The sequence below is a fragment of the Vicia villosa genome, unplaced genomic scaffold (genome assembly GCF_029867415.1).
Source record: "Vicia villosa cultivar HV-30 ecotype Madison, WI unplaced genomic scaffold, Vvil1.0 ctg.002494F_1_1, whole genome shotgun sequence".
Classification (NCBI taxonomy): Eukaryota; Viridiplantae; Streptophyta; class Magnoliopsida; order Fabales; family Fabaceae; genus Vicia; species Vicia villosa.
In genome coordinates, this window is record NW_026705946.1 from 150,610 (window position 1) to 175,047 (window position 24,438).

Below are 24,438 nucleotides of genomic sequence, written 5' to 3' on the forward strand. Positions count from 1 at the left end.
GAATAAATAGGGGAAGAATGAGGAAGAGTGAATTTTGAAATTCAAATTCAAAATTCAAGAGGGAAAGAAAAATGGTCTGCGTGGTCAAATGCAGACTGCTGGCCTTGGGAGACGTGCGTCTCAGGCAGTCAGTCTGCTGGGGCAGAGCATGGAGACGTGCGTCTCCTGTCCCTTGATTCTTGTCAGCTGGTCCCACACAGATGGAGACGTGCGTCTCCTGTTGTAGGCAAGTGGGTCACGCATGCAAGTGACCAGACAGTGCTGACAGATACCATAAATTGTTCATCAGTTCAGAACAGTGTCGAATTTTAATACTATTAACAGCAAAAATGATAACCAGGCAAGTATATATAGCAGTCAATAGCAGTGTAATATAACACAGTAGTAGTAGTCAAAAGAATTTTGCATTTAATATTAAACCAGTACTGAGTGTTAACAGAAGCAGAAAGTAAAAGTGCAGAAAAATGAAAATCTAAACTAGTGAATAAAAATTGCTAAAACTAGAAATAAAATCTAATAGACTAATACGGTAACATCTAGCCACGTCTATTGTTGTGCTCATTAGACTGAATGTGTTTGAAAACTTCGTCGAACTGAGCATTTACGGTGTCGATAAAATCGAAGAACTGCATTTGCAAAGTGTGTAGCTCGTTGCGCACATGTTGTACATCTTGTTGTAGTGCAGTGATGGCTTGCTCGTGCGTATTCAGATTAGGCATTCTTTGATTCACCGATGCGGTAGATGTAGCGGGTTGTTGTTGCTCGAGCTCGACATCAGTCATATCAACAGTGTAATCATCAACGGAATTTTCAGAACGAGTTTCAGGCTCATACTCAGATATAGGTTCATCAACAGGAAGAGGTTCATAATCAGGAATGGGTTCATCAACAGGAAGAGGTTCATAATCAGGAATGGGTTCATCAACAGGAAGAGGTTCATAGTAACCAGGAGGTGTTTCAGGTTCAGATTCAGATGCAGGCATTTCCTCATCAAAATGTTCATAAGCTTGAGGAGTTTCAGGTGATGGCTCTCTCTCAGGAATCTGACCATAGTAAAGCCAGTTGGCAGGGTTGTGCACACTCGTCCTAGGATTCGGTAAGGTGAGCTGATACCAAACTTTGTTATCAATGAGCAATTCAAACCGATCAGGTCCAAGGTTACCGATGATACCTCGATTAAAGCAGAAATTGATGTCCATAGAGGTATGGGTACCATAAGGTGTCAATCTAAGCAAAGGCACTCTCATTCCTATGGCATTAGCAGTCATTGTGACAAATCCGCCGATCCTAATGGGTGAAACTTCGTCTTGCGTGATGCGCTCGAAGTTTGTTAGCATGAATGCGATGGCATTGACCGGGCGATTCTGAGAGGAGCAGAACATGATGAATAACTCTTCTCTAGTAACTTCAGTGACATTATCAGGCTTTCCAAAAATATAGTGAGCAAGGATCTTGTGAAAGTAGCAGAAAGCAGGATTGTGGATGTTCTCAGATTGAAATTCATTCTCTTCAGGGTTGTCGTTTCCAGTGATCTTGCCCCAGTATTTTTCCAACTCCCAGTATGGAAGATTTTCTTCAGCTACTTTGGCGTATGCATCCGGTCCATGAGGTAGTTCTAACATTTCAGCAAATTCTCGGATGCAGAAATTAAACTCCATACCAAAGAGTCTAAAGAGAATAACTCCTTTTCTCAGCCCTTGTCCACAGTTTGGAAGATAGGTCAGGGAGCTCAAGAATTCCAGAGTGAGCTTCCGGTAAGTGCTAAACTTGCGGAACAAGTGAGAACCAGTCCAACCAATTTGGTTAAGCAGGTGTAGGATGCTTTCTTCGATACCAAGTTTCACCATAGTTGGTTGGTGAGGATAGCAAGTCAACTCCATGTGTCTTTCAGCCAGCTTGTTAAATCTTGCTTCTTGTCCTCTACCACGGAACACAACTTCCATATTATCAACTTCTTGCATCGTAGTTAGTAGTTAAATGAAAAACCTAGAAGTTGAAAATATTAAGATTAAGTTAGAACTAGGCTAGTGTTCATTTTTTTTTTAAAATAAAATTAAATAAAACAAGTTATAATAATAATTATAATTATAAAAAGGAAGTATTTTCTCGAATTAAGAAAGCAGCTATAATTATAATAATTATTATAAGATGTATGAAAAAAAATAAGAAAATTAAAATTTAGAATAATTTAAAATAGAATAGTTAAATGAAAATTAAAGGTTAAAAATAAAAATAAAATAAAATAAAAATAAAAAAGAATAAATAAATGTGGGTTGTCTCCCACCAAGCGCTTTGTTTAATGTCGTAAGCTCGACGATTTTAAAATAGAAAACTATTTTTTCGAAAGAGCGGGCAGTTCGTCAAGTTTAAAAACTTCGATGTTTTCATCGTATTCGAGATGATGGTAATACTTAAGACGTTGCCCATTTACGACAAAAGGTTTGACGGTTTCTCCTTTGATTTCTATCGCTCCACTCGGAAATATGTTAGTTATTTCGAAAGGGCCAGACCATCTAGATCGTAACTTACCAGGAAATAATTTTAGTCTAGAATTAAATAAAAGTACTTTATCGCCTATGCTAAAAATTTTCCTAGATATACGCTTGTCGTGCCATTTTTTCGTTCGCTCTTTATAGATTTTTGCGTTTTCGTAAGCGTCTTGTCTAAGTTCTTCTAATTCGTTTATGTCTAGAAGTCGTTTCTCACCAGCGGCAGTGTAGTTTAGGTTTAAGTTCTTAATGGCCCAATAGGCTTTATGTTCTAACTCTACCGGTAGGTGGCATGATTTTCCATAAACGAGTTTGAACGGGGTAGTTCCTATTGGAGTTTTGAAAGCTGTTCTATAAGCCCATAAAGCTTCATTTAGCTTGGTTGACCAATCTTTCCTAGATATAGCAACAGTTTTCTCCAATATTTGTTTTATTTCGCGGTTAGATACTTCTACTTGACCGCTTGTTTGTGGATGGTATGGTGTGGCTATTCGATGATTCACTCCATATTTTCGAAGGAGTTTCTCAAGTATTCTTGAAATGAAATGGGAACCACCATCGCTAATTACCAATCTTGGCACACCGAACCTAGGAAAGATGACGTTTTTGAAAAGTTTGATAACTACTCGTGTATCGTTTGTAGGAGAAGCAATAGCTTCTATCCATTTTGAAACGTAATCGACGGCTACGAGTATATATTGATTTCCAAACGACGACGGAAACGGTCCCATGAAGTCTATTCCCCAGACGTCAAATATTTCTACTTCTAGAATGCCTTTTTGAGGCATTTCATCGCGTCTTGAAATGTTTCCAGTTCGTTGGCATCTATCACAGCTTAGTACAGCAAAATAAACGTCTTTCCACAGGTTGGGCCAGAAGAGTCCAGATTGAAGGATTTTGGCGCAGGTTCTAGATGTGCTATGGTGTCCTCCACACGGTGCAGAATGGCAGTGTGTAATTATGCTTCTTATTTCTTCTTCGGGTACACAACGTCTAAAGATTCCATCAGGGCCTCTTTTGAACAAGAGTGGGTCGTCCCAATAGTAATGTTTTAGGTCATGGAAGAATTTCTTCTTCTGTTGGTAACTTAGATCAGGAGGAAGCACATCAGCAGCTAGGTAGTTTACGAAATCTGCATACCAAGGTGCGTCAGATCGGGCTAAAGCTATTTCTGCTAATTTGTTGGTTTCAGAGTTTGGACGGTACGGTTCGAATTCATTTGCTTCTAATTAGGCGATGAGTCTTTCATAAGGGAAATCATCGTCAATTGGTACTTGTTCGGGTTTCAGATTTTCCAATCGAGAGAGGTGATCTGCTACGACATTTTCAGTGCCCTTCTTATCTTTAATTTCCAGGTCGAATTCTTGCAGTAACAAGATCCATCTCAAAAGTCTTGGCTTAGCGTCCTTTTTGGTTAGGAGGTACCTAATGGCGGCGTGGTCAGTGTATATGATTATTTTGGCTCCTACCAGGTAAGAACGGAATTTGTCTAATGCAAATACGACAGCTAATAATTCTTTTTCTGTCGTGGCATAATTCATCTGAGCTTCGTCTAGGGTTCTACTCGCATAATATATGACATGTAGTTTCTTATCCTTTCTTTGTCCTAGAACGGCTCCTACAGCATAATCACTTGCGTCACACATTATTTCGAAAGGCTCATTCCAGTCGGGAGGTTGCATAATTGGCGCAGAGATTAATGCTCGTTTAAGCGTTTGAAATGCTTCAGTGCATTTATCGGTGAAAATAAATTCGGCGTCTTTCATAAGTAATTCAGTTAAGGGTTTGGTTATTTTAGAGAAATCCTTAATGAAGCGTCGGTAAAAACCAGCGTGTCCCAGAAAACTTCTTATTTCTCTAACGGTTTTGGGAGGTTGAAGGTTTTCGATAATTTCGATTTTTGCTTTATCAACTTCGATTCCTCTATCGGATACGATGTGTCCAAGTACAATTCCTTGTCGAACCATGAAATGGCATTTTTCCCAATTAAGGACTAGGTTTACGCTTACGCATTGTTTAAGCACCATTTCAAGGTTTTCTAAACATGTTTCAAAACTTCCTCCACAGACAGAGAAGTCGTCCATAAAGACCTCCATTATTCCATCTAGGAAGTCGGCAAATATTGCCATCATGCATCTTTGGAAGGTCGCGGGTGCATTGCAGAGTCCAAAAGGCATTCGTCTATAAGCGAATGTACCATAAGGACAGGTGAATGTGGTCTTCTCTTGGTCGTCAGGGTGGATAGGAATTTGGAAAAATCCGGAGTATCCATCCAGATAACAAAAATGCGAGTGTTTAGCTAGGCGTTCGAGCATTTGATCTATGAAAGGTAAAGGGAAATGGTCTTTTCGGGTAGCTTTGTTTAGCTTCCTATAGTCAATGCACATTCTCCATCCAGTTTGGGTACGTTGTGCTACAGATTCTCCTTTTGCATTAGTGATTACAGTGACTCCTCCTTTCTTTGGTACGACGTGAACAGGGCTAACCCATTTACTATCGGATATAGGATATATTATTCCAGCTTCTAGCAGTTTTTGGATTTCCTTTTTAACCACATCGCTCATAATAGGATTTATTCGCCTTTGACGTTCCCTAGAGGTTTTACTATCGTCTTCGAGCATAATGCGGTGCATACACAGAGAAGGGCTTATACCTTTCAGATCTGATATGTTATATCCTAAAGCGGTAGGGTATTTTCTTAAGACATTAAGTAATTTTTCAGTCTCGGTTCGTCCTAAGTTGGCGTTCACTATAACTGGTCGGTTTAGTTATTCGTCTAGAAATTCGTATCTAAGATCGGTAGGAAGTGTCTTCAGTTCTATAGCAGGTTTCTTAGGTCCAGGTATAGGATCGGGAGTTAAGGCTAAGCATTCACTCAGGTGGTTATCTTGATATTCCTCACGCCAGTTGTCGTCTTCAAGAATTGGCGGCATAGGAATTCTTAGGATTTCGGTTTCCTTATTTGGTTCGGATTTTATTTCCTTGACACACTCGTCGATTATGTCAGCAGAACAGCATGTGTCAATTATAGAAGGTGCTTTTAGGAATTGGGAAAGTATAAATTCTATTTTCTCTTCTCCTACTTCGAAAGTAAGCTTTCCTCGCTTTACATCTATAATTGCACCAGCGGTTGCTAAAAATGGTCTTCCTAATATGATCGGGATGTTAGAATCTTCTTGGATATCCATAATGATGAAGTCAGTTGGGATGTAGAATTGACCTACACGAACAGGGATATTCTCTAACATTCCTACAGGGTATTTAACTGAACGGTCAGCTAGTTGAAGAGACATTCTCGTTGCTTTAAGCTCACCTAGATTGAGTTTCTTACAGGTCGAAAGAGGCATCAAACTAACACTAGCTCCTAAGTCGCACAAGGCTTTCTCTATGATGGTTTTTCCAATTACGCAGGGTATAGAGAAACTACCAGGGTCTTTCAGTTTTGGAGGCATGTTATTTTGGATGATAGCGCTACATTCAGCGGTAAGCGTTATAGTTTCGTTATCCTCGAGTTTCTTTTTGTTTGATAAGATTTCTTTTAAGAACTTAGCATACGAAGGCATCTTAGTTATGGCTTCTGTGAACGGTATGGTTATGTTTAACTGCTTCAGAAGTTCTACAAATCTTTTAAATTGCGCTTCGGTTTTTGATTTAGCTAATCTCTGAGGGTAAGGAATTGGTGGCTTATAAGGTGGTGGTGGAACATAAGGTTTCTCCTTTTCGGGTTCCACTTTGTTATTGTTCTCATCAGTCTTAGCAGTTTGTTCGTCAGTTGTTTTCTTTTGGGTTTCCTTTGGCTCTTGTTGTGACATGGGTACGTTTTGAGTTCTAAGATCTATGGGTCCATCGTAATTCGTTCCACTTCGTAGTGTTATCGCGTTCGCATGTCCTTTAGGATTGGGTTGAGGTTGAGCAGGAAACGTGCCAGCAGGGGCAGCAGTAGGTGCTTGTTGTTGAGCTACTTGTGAGATTTGAGTTTCTAACATTTTGTTATGCGTAGCTAAAGCATCTACTTTGTTCGATAGTTGTTTTAGTTGCTCGCTATTGTGGATGTTTTGATTCAGGAAGTCCTTATTGGTTTGTTGTTGGGAAGCTATGAAGTTATCCATCATGATTTCTAGATTTGACTTCCTAGGGGTGTTTTGAGCAGCTACAGGCGCTTTTTGGTAGCCAGGTGGTACAGCAGGTGCTTGTCCAGGCGCGTACAACGCATTGTTGTTCTTATAAGAAAAGTTCGGGTGGTTTTTCCATCCAGGGCTGTACGTGTTAGAATAAGGGTTTCCTTGAGCGTAATTTACTTGATCAGATGGGACTCCAGTCAAGAGTTGGCATTCAGCAACTACATGTCCAGTCAATCCACAAATCTCGCAGTTAGGTGTTACAGCGGCAGCGGTGGCTGAAGGAGTGATGGTTAAGTTCTCGATCTTTTGAGTTAAAGCGTCTACTTTAGCGTTAACGCGGTCTATACCACTTATTTCGTACATTCCTCCTTTGGTTTGGGCTTTCTCTAGAGCGGCTCGTTCTCCACCCCATTGGTAATGGTTTTGTGCCATGTTCTCTATGAGTTTGTATGCTTCATCATGGGGTTTGTCCATTAATGCTCCGCCAGCAGCGGCATCTATAGTCATTTTAGTGTTATATAAGAGACCACCATAGAAAGTATGGATGATCAGCCATGGTTCGAGTCCATGATGAGGGCATATTCTAAGCATGTCCTTGTAACGTTCCCAAGCTTCGAAGAGTGATTTGTTATCTTTCTGGGTAAATCCGTTGATTTGACCTCTAAGCATAGCAGTTTTGCTAGGCGGAAAGTATCTCGCTAAGAATACTCTTTTCAACTCGTCCCACGTAGTTATGGAATTGGAAGGCAGGGACTGAAGCCACGCTCTCGCTCTATCTCTCAAGGAGAAAGGGAAAAGGCGTAATCGAATAGCTTCGGAACTAACGTTGTTGGCTTTGATAGTGTCGGCGTATTGCACGAACACAAATAAATGGAGATTGGGGTCGTCTACAGGGCTTCCAGAGAATTGATTCTGTTGAACAGCTTGGACCAACGAAGGTTTGAGTTCGAAATTGTTTGCCTCAATCGCAGGTGGTGCGATACTTGAATGCGGTTCAGCGCGCGAAGGAGCGGCATAGTCTCTAAGAGGACGAATAGCAGCCATCTCTAACTTCGGGATGATTTGATTAATTTGATCAGTAAAAATCAATTCCTGATTAATCGGAATTTCTGCTACTTCGGGAAGATTGCGAGCTCGACGTTTGACGTTAATGAAACGTTCGATCTCGTTAATTCGTTGTATTAAATCTCCTCCTTGTGAACGAGTATTTGGCATACAATCGTTCAGAAAGAAAGGGAAGAATTGTCCTAGTCTCTACGGTGTAACAGTGAGTTACGATATCGACTTAAATAGTCCCCGGCAACGGCGCCAAAAACTTGATCGCGACTTTACGTGTCTATAAATCTGATAACTGCAAGTGCACAGTCGTGTCGTGTAGTTTTAAAAGATATCGAATCCACAGGGACTATGAATCGATCTACCGTTATCTAAGGTTACTATGTAAAGCTAGGAGTACTAAAATTTCGATTGTTCCTAAGGGAAAGTGATTGTGAGAAAATAAAGAATAATAATAAAAGACAGGTATCAGTATGTATTTCGTTTAACTAAAGGTAATCCGAAGGTCCATTGGCTTTTGCATAATTAAATTAAAAATCTTTACTAATTCCATTGATTAAAAATCCTCGTCTCAAACTTTCGCTCTGTTGATTCAGACTACTATCCTAATCCTAATGTACGCTTTCGCCATCCCATTAGATTTTAGAAGAGCTTTTTGGAAACAATGTAATTAATAAAATGCCTATTTTACGAGGTTGTTATCTATTTAAATCTCCTAATCTCAAACTTTCGCTCTGTTGACTCGGAGCAAGCTAATAACCCTAACGTACGCTTTCGCCATCCCGCTCGAGTGTAAAAACAATTTTTGAAAATAAATAAGTTCCAATTAGTTTTAATACGCTTTCGCCATCCTTAAAACTAATGTCCTATGTCTACTATCTGGTTAAAGATCTCAAACTTTCGCTCTATTGATTTTAACCTTTGACCGTCCTAACCCCTCAAACTTTCGCTCTATTGGTTTTAAGACTTACTAATTAAATTAGACATATAAACCAAAAATAAGTGATAATTAACAAAACATAATTAAGCCAATTTATTTCGGATCCCTACGGTTAACTTACTTTACATACCGACACCTTTAGTAATTTAGCCAGACATATTAATACGATTAAACATGCATAAATCGGTTCGGTTCATAATAATAAGCATATTAAATGGCATATAATATATCATGCAAACAAATATAAATAAGGCGGTAAATAAAAACCTGAATTAAATAAATGGTAACTGGATCTTCAAGTACTGAACTTCCACCACAGGTTGGCTGGATCGTTCTTCGGAATTTAAATGGCAGAAAAAATAAAAACAAGGAAATAAAACAATAAATCTAACGTAAGGCTAGATCTACGAAAAGTTCACAACAATTTCCAGTGTAGAAATCGTTGTGAGAAAATAAACGGTTGAATAAAAGCAGAATAAAGAAAAGCGGTTCGCGGTACAATTTCGGCAGCACTTCGTTGGCAGGAAATCGGACAGGTTGAAGTGAAGTATCTGCCTCTATTTATAGGCGAGGCTTTGCAGTTGGAATCCGTGAATTGAGGGAGCTTTTCTGACTGGGACTTGGAGACGTGCGTCTCCGCTTCTTTAGGAAGTGCTTTGAACGACCTGAGACGTGCGTCTCAAGTGGAGGAAAAATAGGGGCATGGAGACGTGCGTCTCCCTTTTGCTGACGTGGCATAGAGAACGTGGAGACGTGCGTCTCCACTTGCTTGTATAGTTTGGGCTACGCATCTTTGTTCCTTTGTGGGCTGGTTCGTCTCCTTTGGGCCTTTGGGTCTTCTTTAGCATATTTGGACCTTATTTGCACTCCCTTTTTACTTTAGCACCCATTTTTCATCTTTTAGGCATGAATAGTGGTCGTTTTAGCTCCATTTCTTCTCCTTTTCGCAATTAGTCATAATTAAAGTGTAAAACCTGAAACAAAGCAAATACACGCGTAATATCATAATAAATTAACATAATAAATGGAAAATGCTATAAATATCTATGGATTTTAAGCTAAATATACGATATAAAATCGTGTTATCAGTTGTTCAGAAGTGAAGTGATTAGCATGCTTGACCTTCTGAGAGATGCTTTCCTCTATAGTCTTGATGATGTTTCTACGAGAAACCTCTGGAGAAGCTTTCTCCAGGATTTTCAAGTAGGAGCAATGGGAGTTCAGAAGCGACTAGTGGCTGCTGCCCCTGGTCATGCTGGTTACCTTCTGGAGGGTGATAATGGTATCTACTACCATCCCCTCAGAAACAGGGTTGTTGTTGAGGAGAAGCGATACGTGGTTGAACTGGAAGAAGCAAGAATTGCTGCTGCAATGGAAGCTAATCCTTGCAGGGAAATTGTGGTCTGGAAACCTCAATATCCTGTTCTGCTCGGAGATTTCAGGACTCTCTTTGACTTTCTGAGGGAAAACCCTTCTAAGGAAGACCCAAGCTTGGTCATTCCAAAAGTTGTTGACCCACCAGAAGTTGAAGGTCCTTCTGCTCCTAGGAATCTTGCTGCCATTCTTCAGGCACTTGAGAATGGAGATTCTGAGGTTCCTGCTGCAGAGTATGGAGATGCTTCTATGGAAGAAGCAGATGCTGATCATGTTGCTGAAACAATTCCTGTTGAGAAAAATCCTGCAAATGACCTGATCATGGAAGCTGCGGATCAGAATGCCATCCCCTTGGAAAGAAGTTGTGAAGCTTCTTCTGATGAACCTTCCCGTCTTGCAAGGACTTTGGAAGTTATTCAGAAGAACCAGGATGAGCAGAGATCAATCAACGCTGAGTTTCGTGCTTTCATGGAAAGGCAGAATGAGAGCAACAGTGGGATTCATGATATGCTGGCCAAGATCATGTCGATGCTAGGGTCATCTTAGATTGAGTCTTAGACTGTTTCTTTTTTGCTTTGCTGCATCTGTTTTTCTTTACATCTTCTATTGCCTTTCCTCTTGTACTTCTGCACTTTTTCTCCATGCTTAATGAAATTTATCCTTTTCTTCTATGTGTTTGTCGTGTTTTTCATCTGAATCTTTTATGTTTTTGATGTTATGACAAAAAGGGGGAGAAAAATCTGATAAATGATCTGATTTATTTTATCAGTTGCTGGGAGAAAGGCTCCACATTTCTAACAGAACTTGCAAAGTTCTATGTCTTTGAGTGTTGTCTTGCAGGAATTGAAGACCCTCTTTAAAAGCTCAACATGAGAAGCAAAGAGATGGGGAAAAGCAATTCTATAAAGAATCAAGCTCTTGGAAATTGAAGCAAGCTGAGTGCTATAAAGCTTCAAGAATCAGAAGCAAGAAGGAAGAATGTTCTGATATTCTGATGATAGAATATACTTTCATTCTTATTCTTTATATGTTCTGATGCATGTTTTAGTTACAAAATATGCTCTGAAACATTTTATGTCTGTATGCTCTGATACATAATTATATGTTCTGATACATATTTTATGTTCTGAATCATTCATGCTGACTTTTGTCGTTTAGTTTGTTCTGTAACATTTCAGGATGCAGAGAAGCTCTGATGATGCTCTGGTACATTCAACAATGTTCTGATACAATCTAGCATGCAATGACTCAAGAAGATATTCAAGCTCTGAAGCTGTCCACTGGAAGCAAGAATCAGAAGCTATGAATATTCTGAAGATCTAGGAAATTCAAGTTCTGAAGCTGTCCTACGGAAGCAAGAATCAGAAGCTGTGAATGTTCTGAAGATCTAAGCATATGTGAAAGTCTCTACTGAAATACTCAGGGAAGTCTTTTATTTATAAAAATTCTCCTAGTATTTATTTCAGGGGGAGATTATTTATCTCAGGGGGGAGATTGTTAATCTCAGGGGGAGACATATTCACACATTGTCTATATGCTTATGCTATAGCTGTGTAATTATCGTTAGCCGTCTGATTTTCTGATCGCAAATTCATATCATTTATGTATGTTTTTGTCATCATCAAAAAGGGGGAGATTGTTAGAACAAGATTTGTTCTGATCAATATTCTTAGTTTTGATGATAACAAGGATATGAATTTTGTATGAGATAATGTGGTACTCTAATACTATGCAATTTCCGTTTCAGGAATTATATAAAGAGTATGCACAAAATCAGCGCAAGAAGCACTGACTCAGAAGGTTCAGCATGCAACATCAGAACATGGTCTGGCAAGACATCAGAAGATGGTCAAGCGGAATCAGAACATGGGTCTATGGAAGCATCAGAAGAACTTGAGATCAGAAGCAGAAGCACTGAAGTTCTCATGGTATCACGCTCAGAAGCACTTCAAGGTCAGAAGACAAAAAGATGCTCTGCACCAAGCTGTTTGACTCTGATGACATTCAAACGTTGTTTACACAAACATCAGATCAGAAGCAAGTACTAGACTGGCAGGCTGTAAACTCAGTTTTTTGGCAACGAACTGACTCCTTGCTCTTTTTTTTTTTTGATTTTTTTTTATATTTTTGCAAGAGTCGCCACCGACTTTTATTTTATCCAAAAAAGGAAAGGCATAAAAGAACAGGAAAGACCTTTTGACAGATTTTGGGTTCGGGAGGTTGGTTATACAAAGGGAAGGTTTTAAGCACCCTTTGTATCCATGGTTATCCATGGGCTCTTAATTGCTTAGCTCACTTTTTAAATGCTTTATTGATTTGAAAATAGAAGAAGTGAAGATGGACAATAGGTCACATAGGTCTCTGAAGAGTTTCACCGGGAATAATGTCCTTCAAATACCAGATGAAAGTTTTGAAAATAGATGAGAAGTTTTGAAAATACGTTGTTTGAAAATGAAAGTGTTTGAGCAAGCAATTAGGAGTTATCTACTCTCAATTTATAAGATCTTTCCTATGCATTTAATACTTTTCTTAAATGATGGTATGATTAAAAAAAGTAATAAGAGGGAAAACCATAGAGGTGCAAGTGTGCAAAGTGCTTTTTTTTTAAAGTTTTATCTTGATTATTAATGTTTTAGCTCAAAGGTAAAAATATGGTCCAAGTGGACAAAAGGAAGATGACGGAAACATAAACAATTGATGTTGTGTAACTCAAAAGAAAGTATTTTTTATCGTATCCATAGAGACTGGAGTGATATTACTATTAATCTGAGTATTGAAAATCCTTTAGAAGTTTAAGATTTCAAAAACTTGGTTTAATTTAGTAAGATTCTTCTTTGTAATAGACTATAATTAAGATGCAAATTTTGTAACAGAAATTATAGAATCTTTATAAAGCTTGCAGGGATTGGTTTCCTCTACTGTTAGTATATATTTTTAACTGATATATCTTTTATACTCATGCTATCATTCATATCTCCATATACTTTTCAAAAGCGACGTGTATGTCTACATGAAGTTTTCTTGTTCCTTCAGTTTATTCAATTGATGATCTCTCACTCGAATTGAATACACTGACGGTGATTTAAGTACGAATATTCACTATGGATCTCAAATATAATTCTATGTCTAGCAATTAATATTTGAGTAATTAAATATCTTTTGCTCAAAGAATTGGAAGCAATTGTCATTAATCAATCCAATTCATGAAATATGGAAATTAAGATCAAGATATAATTGATAATCATAATAGCATGCTTGTATTAAACTGATAATCAGAAGATATACATACTTTTTCAGTAGAGTAATCCAATCCCTAGCAAGATAGAGAGTTAGTTATCCATTGACATGATAACTTGTACAAAAGGGAAGAATTTGGGATGGATGAACATCAATGATGATTCCTCAATCGTTGATGTGAATCCAGCTCGATTCTCCAATTCTCTTCTTCCTAAGTAATCTTATAACTTATCAAAAACTATCCTTAGAACAAAAATCTCAGATCCCCCTTCTGCTTCATACTTCTGCTCTTTTTATACCAATTCCAGCCGCCTGATTTCGCTACGCGAAATAATGTTCGCTACAGCGAATGGTTGCTTAAGGTTTAAGAATTCAAATCTGACCGTCTTCAGTTAATCGCCACATTTCGCTATAGCGAGCTGTTATTTCGCTAGAGCGAACTGTCTTCGCTGCTCCTCGCTACGAGCGAACTGGGAGAGGTTGCTTCTGTTTCCATTCGCTACAGCGAATCGGGGTTTCGCTGTAGCGAATATCCTTTTCGCTTCCCTTCGCTGCAAGCGAACTATCAGAGTTTGTTTCTGTTTGTGTCTGTGTTCTTTCGCTGCAGCGAATCGGGGCTTCGCTGTAGCGAACTCTGCTTGATTGCCCTGCTTCGCTGATGTTCGCTATAGCGAATATTCTTTTTCTTCTTTTCTTTGTTTCTGGGTGAATTCGCTACAGCGAATCGAGGCTTCGCGTAGCGAACTATCTTTTGCTGGTGTTTATCAGAGCCTTCTAGATTTTGACTCTTTTTGTCCCTTTCTTTCTCAACCTGCACAAATGTAATAAAAGTCAATGTATTTCTTTTCTTACTTAATTTGTGCTTTTAACTACAAATAATTGAGTTGTTAGTGTCACAATGGTGTTTTTGTGGATATTATTTTAACAATTTGTGGCTTGTTAACAACAATGCGTCCAAATGGACAAAGAAAAAATAGCGGAAGCATAAATAATATGTCCAAATGGACAAAGAGAAAATAGCGGAAACATAAATAATATGTCCAAATGGACAAAGAAAAATAGCGGAAACATAAATAATATGTCCAAATGGACAAAGAGAAAATAGCGGAAACATAAATAATATGTCCAAATGGACAAGGAAAAATAGCGAAAATATAAATAATATGTCCAAATGGACAAAGAAAAAATAGCAGAAATATAAATAATATGTCCAAACGGACAAAGAAAAAATAGCAGAAATATAAATAATATGTCCAAATGGACAAAGAAAAAATAGCAGAAATATAAATAATATGTCCAAATGGACAAAGAAAAAATAGCAGAAATATAAATAGTATGTCCAAATGGACAAAGAAAAAATAACAGAAATATAAATAATTTGTCCAAATGGACAAAGAAAAAATAGCAGAAATATAAATAATATGTCCAAAAGAAAAAATAGCAGAAATATAAATAATATGTCCAAATGGACAAAGAGAAAATAACATAAACATAAATATGATAAATGATAAAATAAAGTATAAAGCAAGAAATATAAAGAACAATATAATAAAATGCGGAATTTAAAGTTATTTGTTAGTATGTTAGCACGAGAATCATCTTGAAGCTAGTCAAGTATATCCACGATGTTAGTGAAGATCGATGGTGAGTGAATGATGATCTCGGATTTAAAGTTAAATAAAATTTATCAGAAGTTTGATAGAATCATAGCAACTACACGATAAATTTTCAAAAGTCTTAAATCAACTACATACAATCTCTGCCATATTTGATCTTTTATTCCAATTCGGAACAAAGAAAAAGATAAGAAATAATATCAAATAATATACAAAAATAAATATAAAACAAATTAAACTTAATTCATTCTTTTTGTGATTTTTTTGGAATTGATTTTAAGTTAATTAACAAGCTAATTAAACAAATAATTATACAAATAATTAAACTTAACAAGAAAAATATTATTTTATATGTCAAAAATTAGATTATAAAAAATATAAACCTAAATCTAAAAGGAAAATATTTTTGGAGTTTTTTGATTGGTTGAAAATAATTTAAAAAAGCAATATTTACATAATTACTAATTAATTAAACAAAATAAATTAATTATGAAAAGAAATAAAATATTTTTATGTTAAAAATTAAATAAATATTTTATCAACTTAAAACTAAAATTAAAACATTTTTTTTGAGAAAATGAAAATATGCATAAATATGGAGTTTTTAATTCATGAACTCCTAACACTACTACATATTAAAAATTACATTGTACTTACTCTATGATGTCCCAAGAGTGGAATAGAGTGATTGAAATTGATTGAAAGTGGCTATTTGAATGAGCCTTGATTTTTACAAGTTTCTTGAAACTTTTGCAAAAATATAAACTTAAGCTATGACTTTGTGGTGATTGTTGTTGTTCTTTGTGTTCCTCCCCCTTTTTTTCCTCTTCTTGAATGAAGAAAATGAAGCTCTATTTATAGGCAAAGAGATATGATCATAAAGCCTTGCAAGTGGAAATTGTCATGATTGATTTTGTGGAAAAAGAATGAAATATTCTTTTATGCTAGGTTAAAAAACTTAACCATAGTTTAATCACTCAAGTATTATTCTCTCCAAACTTGCAATAATATCTTTAAGCATCTTGAATTGGTCTTGATTGGCAACCATAAGCATCTTTGATAATATCTTTGAATTATCTCACTTTAATTAAACTTTAAATGAATAAAATTTAATTAAAATGAAATAAAAATGTCATGAGTCATGGATATGTTGTGAATATCTTTAAACATATGAAAATCAAGATTGAATCACAAAAGAATTGGCCTTTTTGAAAAAAAATCAAATTTTGGTCATTACTTGTTTCATGCATTTTTCCAAAAAAGGTCAAATTCATCAAGGCATATCTCCTTCAATTTTGATCCTATGAAAGTGTTCTTTTACTTTTTGGAAAGCCCAAGATGTCCTCTACAAGCCACTTTGGAAGCGTTTTTGCATTTGGAGAAGTTATTTTGATGATATGGGCTTTGACAAAAAACTGCTTTTTGTTGACTTTGAAAATGACCTGTAATGTTTTGGCTTATATATCTTAGGCGGAAACATTTCTTGACCTTGGTCCCAACATCAAAGTTGTAGAGAATTGAATTTCCTTGAGAATGAGCTTTGGTTGGAATTTTTCTTATAAATTATGAGAGGGTTATGGTCGGTCAAAGTTCAGTTGACTTTTAGGTGAAAAACTCTAATTTTGCAATTTTGAGTTTTGTCGATTTCTGAACTTTTCTTGATGAATTATGATCAACCATTGATCACATGATGAATCTTTTGACAAAATATGGATGTTGACAAAAAATTGCATTTTTGACTGTCTGTTGACTTTTTGGTCAAACTGGTCGTCTGTTGACCGTTTGAGTTGTTGACTGTGCGTCCGAACGAATCGAAGTTTGAAAATTTTCCTGGTGGTACTTTGAGATATATGGAGATCCATGAAATCCATTTGAGGTCTCAAAAACTCGTTCTCCTGAAAAAAAAAACAAAAACCCTAGTTAGGGACTGTTTGTGTAGGAGACAGTTAGGCGTACCTGATTTTTATGCAATGTTGAGTCTCTGTTGATCACGTGATTATCAGAAGACTTCTAGAACAAAATCTTGGAAATTTGAAGTGCGAAAAATTGATTTGACTGATGGTACAAACACGGAGAATTGCGCTTATAGCGGGTTTGACTGGTAACTAGCAGTATAATCTGAAACCCGGACTCCGCGCCTGCAAATTTTAATTCTGTACCAACTGCGTCAGCATTATTTATCTGAAAATAAATCTGAAATAAACAGTGTATGAAGTGATAAACAGTATTTGGCGTTTATGTAAGAATAAATTTAACAGCGAACCAAAATACTGTATAAAAAATTCTAAAAATTGAGTATTCATAAAATCAGCATATTTATGAAATAAAAATCCAAGATTGTATAAAACTCCAAATTTTTAGACAGAAGTCTTTTGACTTCTCTTTGAAAAAAAGACGCGAGCAAATTTTGGGGTATAACAATAATGATCATAACACTTAGAAAATGATGGGATCTCAGAGGTCAAAAATTGGGATGCAAAAGATGCCCCTATTTAAGTTTTTTCTATCCGGAGATGTGAAGATTGTAAATCTTCGTTTCGATGTGATTGAAGAGACTTAAATATATATAAAAACACAATTTTTGAACCTGAGATGCAATGTAATGCTTATGATTATGAATGCATATGATTTCCACGAGATGGAAACAGGACACCACAGGGGAGAAGTAAACAGACTTCGTTGGGGAAAAGGTATGCGTCATCTAGGAATAGAATCGGACTTCACAAAAGAAAGAAACAGTCGACAGAAGCTTTCAGGAGTAAAACGTGAAAGGAACTCTGGACAGGAAATCAACAGAGACGTTCAGAAAGAAAAATCTCTGGAACCCACATCAGAAATAATTCAAGAGTAAAACATGAATGAATTTGGAAAGGAGTATAAATTGATAGAGGCATTCAAGAGTAAAACATGATTGAACATCATCATAGGCAATCAAGACTAAAACATGATTGAATAGTATCAAAAGCAATCAAGAGTAAACCATGATTGGATAACATCATAGGAAATCAAGACTAAAACATGATTGAATAGTATCAAAAGCAATCAAGAGTAAACCATGATTGGATAACATCATAGGCAATCAAGACTAAAACATGATTGAACATCATCAAAGACAATCAAGAGTAAAACATGATTGGACAATATCAAAGGCCATCAAGAGTAAAACATGATTGAACAACATCAAGGGTAAAACATGATTGAGACACCAACCGAGACTAAAGCACGATCAAACAACATCAAGAGTAAAACATGATTGAATATAAATAAAGATCAATCAAGAGTAAAGCGTGATTGAATAATATTAAAGGTCAATGCCAAGTAAGTTGGACTTTGATCTCAAGGTAAGATGTTGATAACAACAAGACTTGGAAAAATAAAAATGAGCACGAGTTTGTTTCTATGCATGATGTTAAATTTTTCTATGCATGATGAATGCTCAATGCAATGCAGTTATTTATGACAACTGAGATTGACTCTTTTGTGAGGCAAGATTGGAGCTTTGATTCCTCAACACGGAAATTCTACCAACTCTGCTTCGGAAGATGCTTGAACAAACTTCTTGTCACACTGATAACTGTATTAAACAAATGATCCTTTGAGAAGGACTGATAAACTATGCTTGGGGATTGGTAAAGAAGATTGCCCCTGATTGAATAATTGTTGCAAGCTAACTGATCATGGCTTCAGTTGAACTATGTTGGGGATGAACTGATCATGGATTCAACTCTTGAAATGAATGTTGGGAAGACTTGCCATAGTATACATCTTGAAGAGGATATTCTGATCAACAAATCTTGACTAAACATATGAACAACGGGATCTTGAAGTAACGTGCCCCTGATAGGATCACTGATCAAGTTTCTCGACTGTTTGAACTTCCTTAAAGATGAGTGCTTACTCGCAAATAAATGTTCATTCAAGAATGGTAATTTTAATGCAATGCTCAAAACATATTTTTTGAAGTCAAAATCATTATTGGAAAGATGTTATATATGTAAAGAAAATGGAATTATTGGTCAAAACACAATGGTTTGAGAAATTCAAAGTAAAAGTATGATATCAAAACAAATGATTGGCAAATCTCTTGGGAGTCAGCTTACGCAACCTTGTTGTAGTATGCTTTCAAAATAAACCTTGCTTCAATTAGGGCTTTTGAAGGTTGTAACATGGTCAGGTTCACGGTTTAAAAAACAAAAGGTATAAGGCTCAAAATTTTTGTAACCCACCCCATCTTCGTGATGATCTTCAGTCCTAAACTCAGTTAATTCAAAATATGCATTCAGGTTCTAAGAGACTTCTGCAATTTTATCTGTTGTGATGATGATAGTTCACAAGCCAAGAAAACTTAGTGATGGTAGTCACTTCTTCCTTTTGATAGTCACAACATTTTGTGGTTCAAGAATTTATTGACTTATCTCTTCTTTTTTCCTTCTTTTGATATCCCTAACTTTTGCCTGAACTGTTTATTTTGAACTTACAGTCAGCGGGATGCCTTAATTTTTGCCTAAGTCATTTTTGATTTTGACTTAGCAGGATTTTCGTCGATTTTCTTTTTTGATACTTTTTTTTCTGAAAGATAGTGACTACCTTGCTTAATGATTATAATGAACCATCATCGACTTTTGCTCGGCGTCTCCAACATTTCTTTGATGTAAGCTGAGGAAAGCTTGTGATTAAAACACTTGTTGAAAGGTGTATTGAATGATTCTCTTAAAATAGAATGCACAACCAAATTAACTGGGAACTACCCTGCCCCGGGTTAAAATGTGGGTTATTTCGTATAGAAAGAAACACCAACTTCTAGGCTCAAAGGGGTTGACGAGGGATTAACTTTCTTATTTCTCCAGTGTTTGGGAATTGAAACAATGCCTGTACATCGTCAGCAAAGTTTTATTTGAAAGCATACATTTCAACAACCTGGGTATTTCGTTGTCATCATCCTCCCTCCAATCTTTGCATAAAACACAAGTTTGATAGAGAAAGCAAAATAGAAAAAAAGTTTTGTAAAAGAAGCATAAACATAGACATAGTAGATGAAAATGAATTCAAACACACGATGCTCATTTCATTAAAACTAACATTTAGGAATAAACAAAGTTTAAAAGAAAACAATACAACTAAGAAAATGCAAATAGTAGGGAAACATGGCCTAGTGACTAATCAATGACGAGGATGAGTTATCCTGTCTTAATACACTGGATTTAGGGAGATAATTGTCTCTGACCCGTTTTCAGCCATTCTGATTCGGCAAAGGATTAGTGACAACATTGGGACCAACATTCTTAAAAGATAGCATCTTTGATCTAACCAACTCTTGAACTCTGGCCTTCAAAGGGAAACATCTTTCTAAATCATGGCCCGCTGCCCCTTGATGGAATGGACAATGAAGATCAGACCTAAAACCATCTGGAAGAGGATTCCGAGGAGGAGGCATAGATCTTGTTGTGATCAATCCTTTATGAACCAATGCAGGATACAATTCAGTATAAGTCATAGGGATGGGATCAAAGTCAACCCTATTACGAATCTGATTTTGGTTAGCAACCTCAGGTCGAGGAGCTTGAACTCGCACAGGAGCAACAGCAGCCACATAAGGTTGATCACCATTATGAGGTCTATGACGAGATCTTCTGTCTTCTGACACAGCATTAGTCTCATTTTTCTTCTGGAAGTTTCCATAAGGCTTCCTCGCCCCACTAGAGGATTCAACAACATGAGTAACTTTCCCATTCTTGATTCCTTGTTCAAGTCTCTGACCAATGGTTACCAAGTCTGTGAAGTTGGAAGATACACTACCGATCATCTTCTCCCAGAAGAAAGGTGAGAGAGTATCCATAAACATGCCTGTTAGTTCCTTTTCAACTAAAGGTGGTGGCTCTACTTGAGAAGCAAGCTCTCTCCAGCGTTGAGCGTATTCCTTGAAAGACTCTTTCTGGAACATGCTTTGTAGTTGGCAGCGATCAGGTGCCATGTCCAAATTATACTTATATTGCTTCATGAAAGCATCAATTAGGTCTTGAAAACAATGAATACGACTCCTCTCGAGTCCCATATACCATTTTAGCGAAACTCCGCTCAAACTATCTTGAAAACAATGGATGAGCAGTTTGTCATTTTGAGTGTAAGCAGCCATTTTGCGATAGTACATGATCAAATGGCTTTTTGGACAGGTGTTTCCTTTGTATTTCTCAAATTCAGGAGTCTTGAATTTTGCAGGCATGACGACATCAGAAACCAAACACATATTCTTAGCAGCAACCCCAAAGTAATTATTGCCTTCCATGGCTCTCAATCGCTTTTCCAAAGTCTGATACTGTTCTTTGACATCTTCAATATCTCCAGCATCCCCTTGGCTTCCATTCTGGGAATTGGCAGCTTGGTATTCAAATAGAGGATTCTCATAAGCATGTTGAGCAACAGTATGCACAATGGGCTGAGATTCAGTCATGATAGGAGCACGAATAACTGGGTTTGAAGTTTGACCCATCACAGGTCATGATGATTGACCAATACCAGGAGTCTTCTCATAGGGAGGAGTAAAATCAGGTGGCAAACCAAACTCAGGCCATGTTGAAGGTGGTTGTTGAGTGGGTTGAGGGTCAACATCAGCACTTGGGACTTCAACAATGACAGTCTTTTGAGGCGGTTCCCCTCTAGCATCAAAACTTGCAGCATTTTAGTGAGCTTGGTCATACTTGACTTCAAATCCTCTATTTCCATTCTGACCTCTACGTTATGTTGCTCTTGATACTCCATTCTTAATCTGACGTTGGCTCTAGTTCCGTACTTGTGTGAGGGAATCAGCTTGACGATAGACAGACAACTCTGAGGATGGAGACATCCAAGGATAAGTTTCATGGGTAACCTGGATGTATGTATGCAAATGATGCAATTGTTGTTTATATTATTTGAGTTTCAAAGAACTTAAGATATTAATTTGCAAACATTCAAGCATTGGATTAAAGCATTGATCAAGTTATCATCAAAATCAATCATCCATTTTGGTGGATTAGAGTTTTCACCCCATCAACACCCAAGATCCATTGAGTTTGATGAAACTTATGATGTTTACAAAAAAAGACCTCTGAGTTCATTGGAAATCAAAGGAAAGGATTTTTATGAATGTATGAATGCATGAATGCCACATATACAGAAATGGTAACACAAACATGGTGCACATAAGGTAGGTTCCAAAGTTCAACGTCACGAGCATGAGGTTAAAGAACCAAACATGGGATAGTACTAAGGGTTAATCACCTGCACAACATGTTCTACTGATACGTCAGAGTCCACATTCTTCTTTCGGATATTACCGGCTTGCACCACTGAACTTGTGAGCCAATAATATTCTCAAGAAAAACTCGTCTGCGTGTGATTCTCCGCATGACAACTAATCCAAGTCTACACCTGAATAGTTTCTGCATCACAATTTAAAAAGGCCAAGATGGGATAATGGGTTCTACAGCCAACTCAGCTTCTACAGTTCAATGAAAGCAATAATGTTTTCGCAACTGAACTTGCTAAACATATACTACTAGCAAGGACCCTCCACTGAGCGGAAGGATTCTCATGACAGCTTGTTAAGGACTGAACTCCTTGTATGCCATACACGACTATACCCTCCACCTAATTCTTATGTGTACTTAATCCGGGTTAGGATTTGTCCATAATGTATCTCAAGTGACAGAACCACACATATATCCAGAATAGCAAAAAATAACAAAATAAACATGTATAAGCAAATATTAAAGTGATCTAAAACTCTAAGGTAACCCCTCTTTTAAAAAAGATTTTTCAACTCCCCAGCAGAGTCGCCAGTTCTGTAAACTCGGTTTTTTGGCAACGAACTGACTCCTTGCTCTTTTTTTTGTTTTTGATTTTTTTTTTATATTTTTACAAGAGTCGCCACCGACTTTTATTTTATCCAAAAAAGGAAAGGCATAAAAGAACAGGAAAGACCTTTTGACAGATTTTGGGTTCGGGGGGTTGGTTATACAAAGGGAAGGTTTTAAGCACCCTTTGTATCCATGGTTATCCATGGGCTCTTAATTGCTTAGCTCACTTTTTAAATGCTTTATTGATTTGAAAATAGAAGAAGTGAAGATGGACAATAGGTCACATAGGTCTCTGAAGAGTTTCACCGGGAATAATGCCCTTCAAATACTAGATGAAAGTTTTGAAAATAGATGAGAAGTTTTGAAAATACGTTGTTTGGAAATGAAAGTGTTTGAGCAAGCAATTAGGAGTTATCTACTCTCAATTTATAAGATCTTTCCTATGCATTTAATACTTTTCTTAAATGATGGTATGATTAAAAAAAGTAATAAGAGGGAAAACCATAGAGGTGCAAGTGTGCAAAGTGCTTTTTTTTTAAAGTTTTATCTTGATTATTAATGTTTTAGCTCAAAGGTAAAAATATGGTCCAAGTGGACAAAAGGAAGATGACGGAAACATAAACAATGCGTCCAAATGGACAAAGAAAAAATAGCGGAAGCATAAATAATATGTCCAAATGGACAAAGAGAAAATAGCGGAAACATAAATAATATGTCCAAATGGACAAAGAAAAATAGCGGAAACATAAATAATATGTCCAAATGGACAAAGAGAAAATAGCGGAAACATAAATAATATGTCCAAATGGACAAAGAAAAATAGCGGAAATATAAATAATATGTCCAAATGGACAAAGAAAAAATAGCAAAAATATAAATAATATGTCCAAATGGACAAAGAAAAAATAGCAGAAATATAAATAATATGTCCAAATGGACAAAGAAAAAAAAGCAGAAATATAAATAATATGTCCAAATGGACAAAGAAAAAATAGCAGAAATATAAATAATATGTCCAAATGGACAAAGAAAAAATAATAGAAATATAAATAATATGTCCAAATGGACAAAGAAAAAATAGCAGAAATATAAATAATATGTCCAAATGGACAAAGAAAAAATAGCAGAAATATAACAAATGGACAAAGAAAAAATAGCAGAAATATAAATAATATGTCCAAATGAACAAAGAGAAAATAACATAAACATAAATATGATGAATGATAAATAAAGTATAAAGCAAGAAATATAAAGAACAATATAATAAAATGCGGAATTTAAAGTTAATTGTTAGTATGTTAACACGAGAATCATCTTGAAGCTAGTCAAGTATATCCACGATGTTAGTGAAGATCGATGGTGAGTGAATGATGATCTCGGATTTAAAGTTAATGAAAATTTATCAGAAGCTTGATAGAATCATAGCGACTACACGATAAATTTCCAAAAGTCTTAAATCAACTGCATACAATCTCTGCCATATTTGATCTTTTATTCCAATTCGGAACAAAGAAAAAGATAAGAAATAATATCAAATAATATACAAAAATAAATATAAAACAAATTAAACTTAATTCATTCTTTTTGTGATTTTTTTGGAATTGATTTTAAGATAATTAACAAGCTAATTAAACAAATAATTATGCAAATAATTAAACTTAACAAGAAAAATATTATTTTATATGTCAAAAATTAGATTATAAAAAATATAAACCTAAATCTAAAAGGAAAATATTTTTGGAGTTTTTTGATTGGTTGAAAATAATTAAA

General features: G+C 36.3%; 1 non-coding gene across 1 annotated transcript; it reads left to right on the top strand.

The window, feature by feature from the left end:
• The first annotated feature begins 7,172 nt into the window (after positions 1-7,172).
• LOC131638967 (small nucleolar RNA R71) lies at positions 7,173-7,279 on the top strand. The gene has a single exon (XR_009294819.1). It is a non-coding gene; the product is annotated as a small nucleolar RNA R71 (small nucleolar RNA).
• The last annotated feature ends 17,159 nt before the right edge of the window (positions 7,280-24,438 follow it).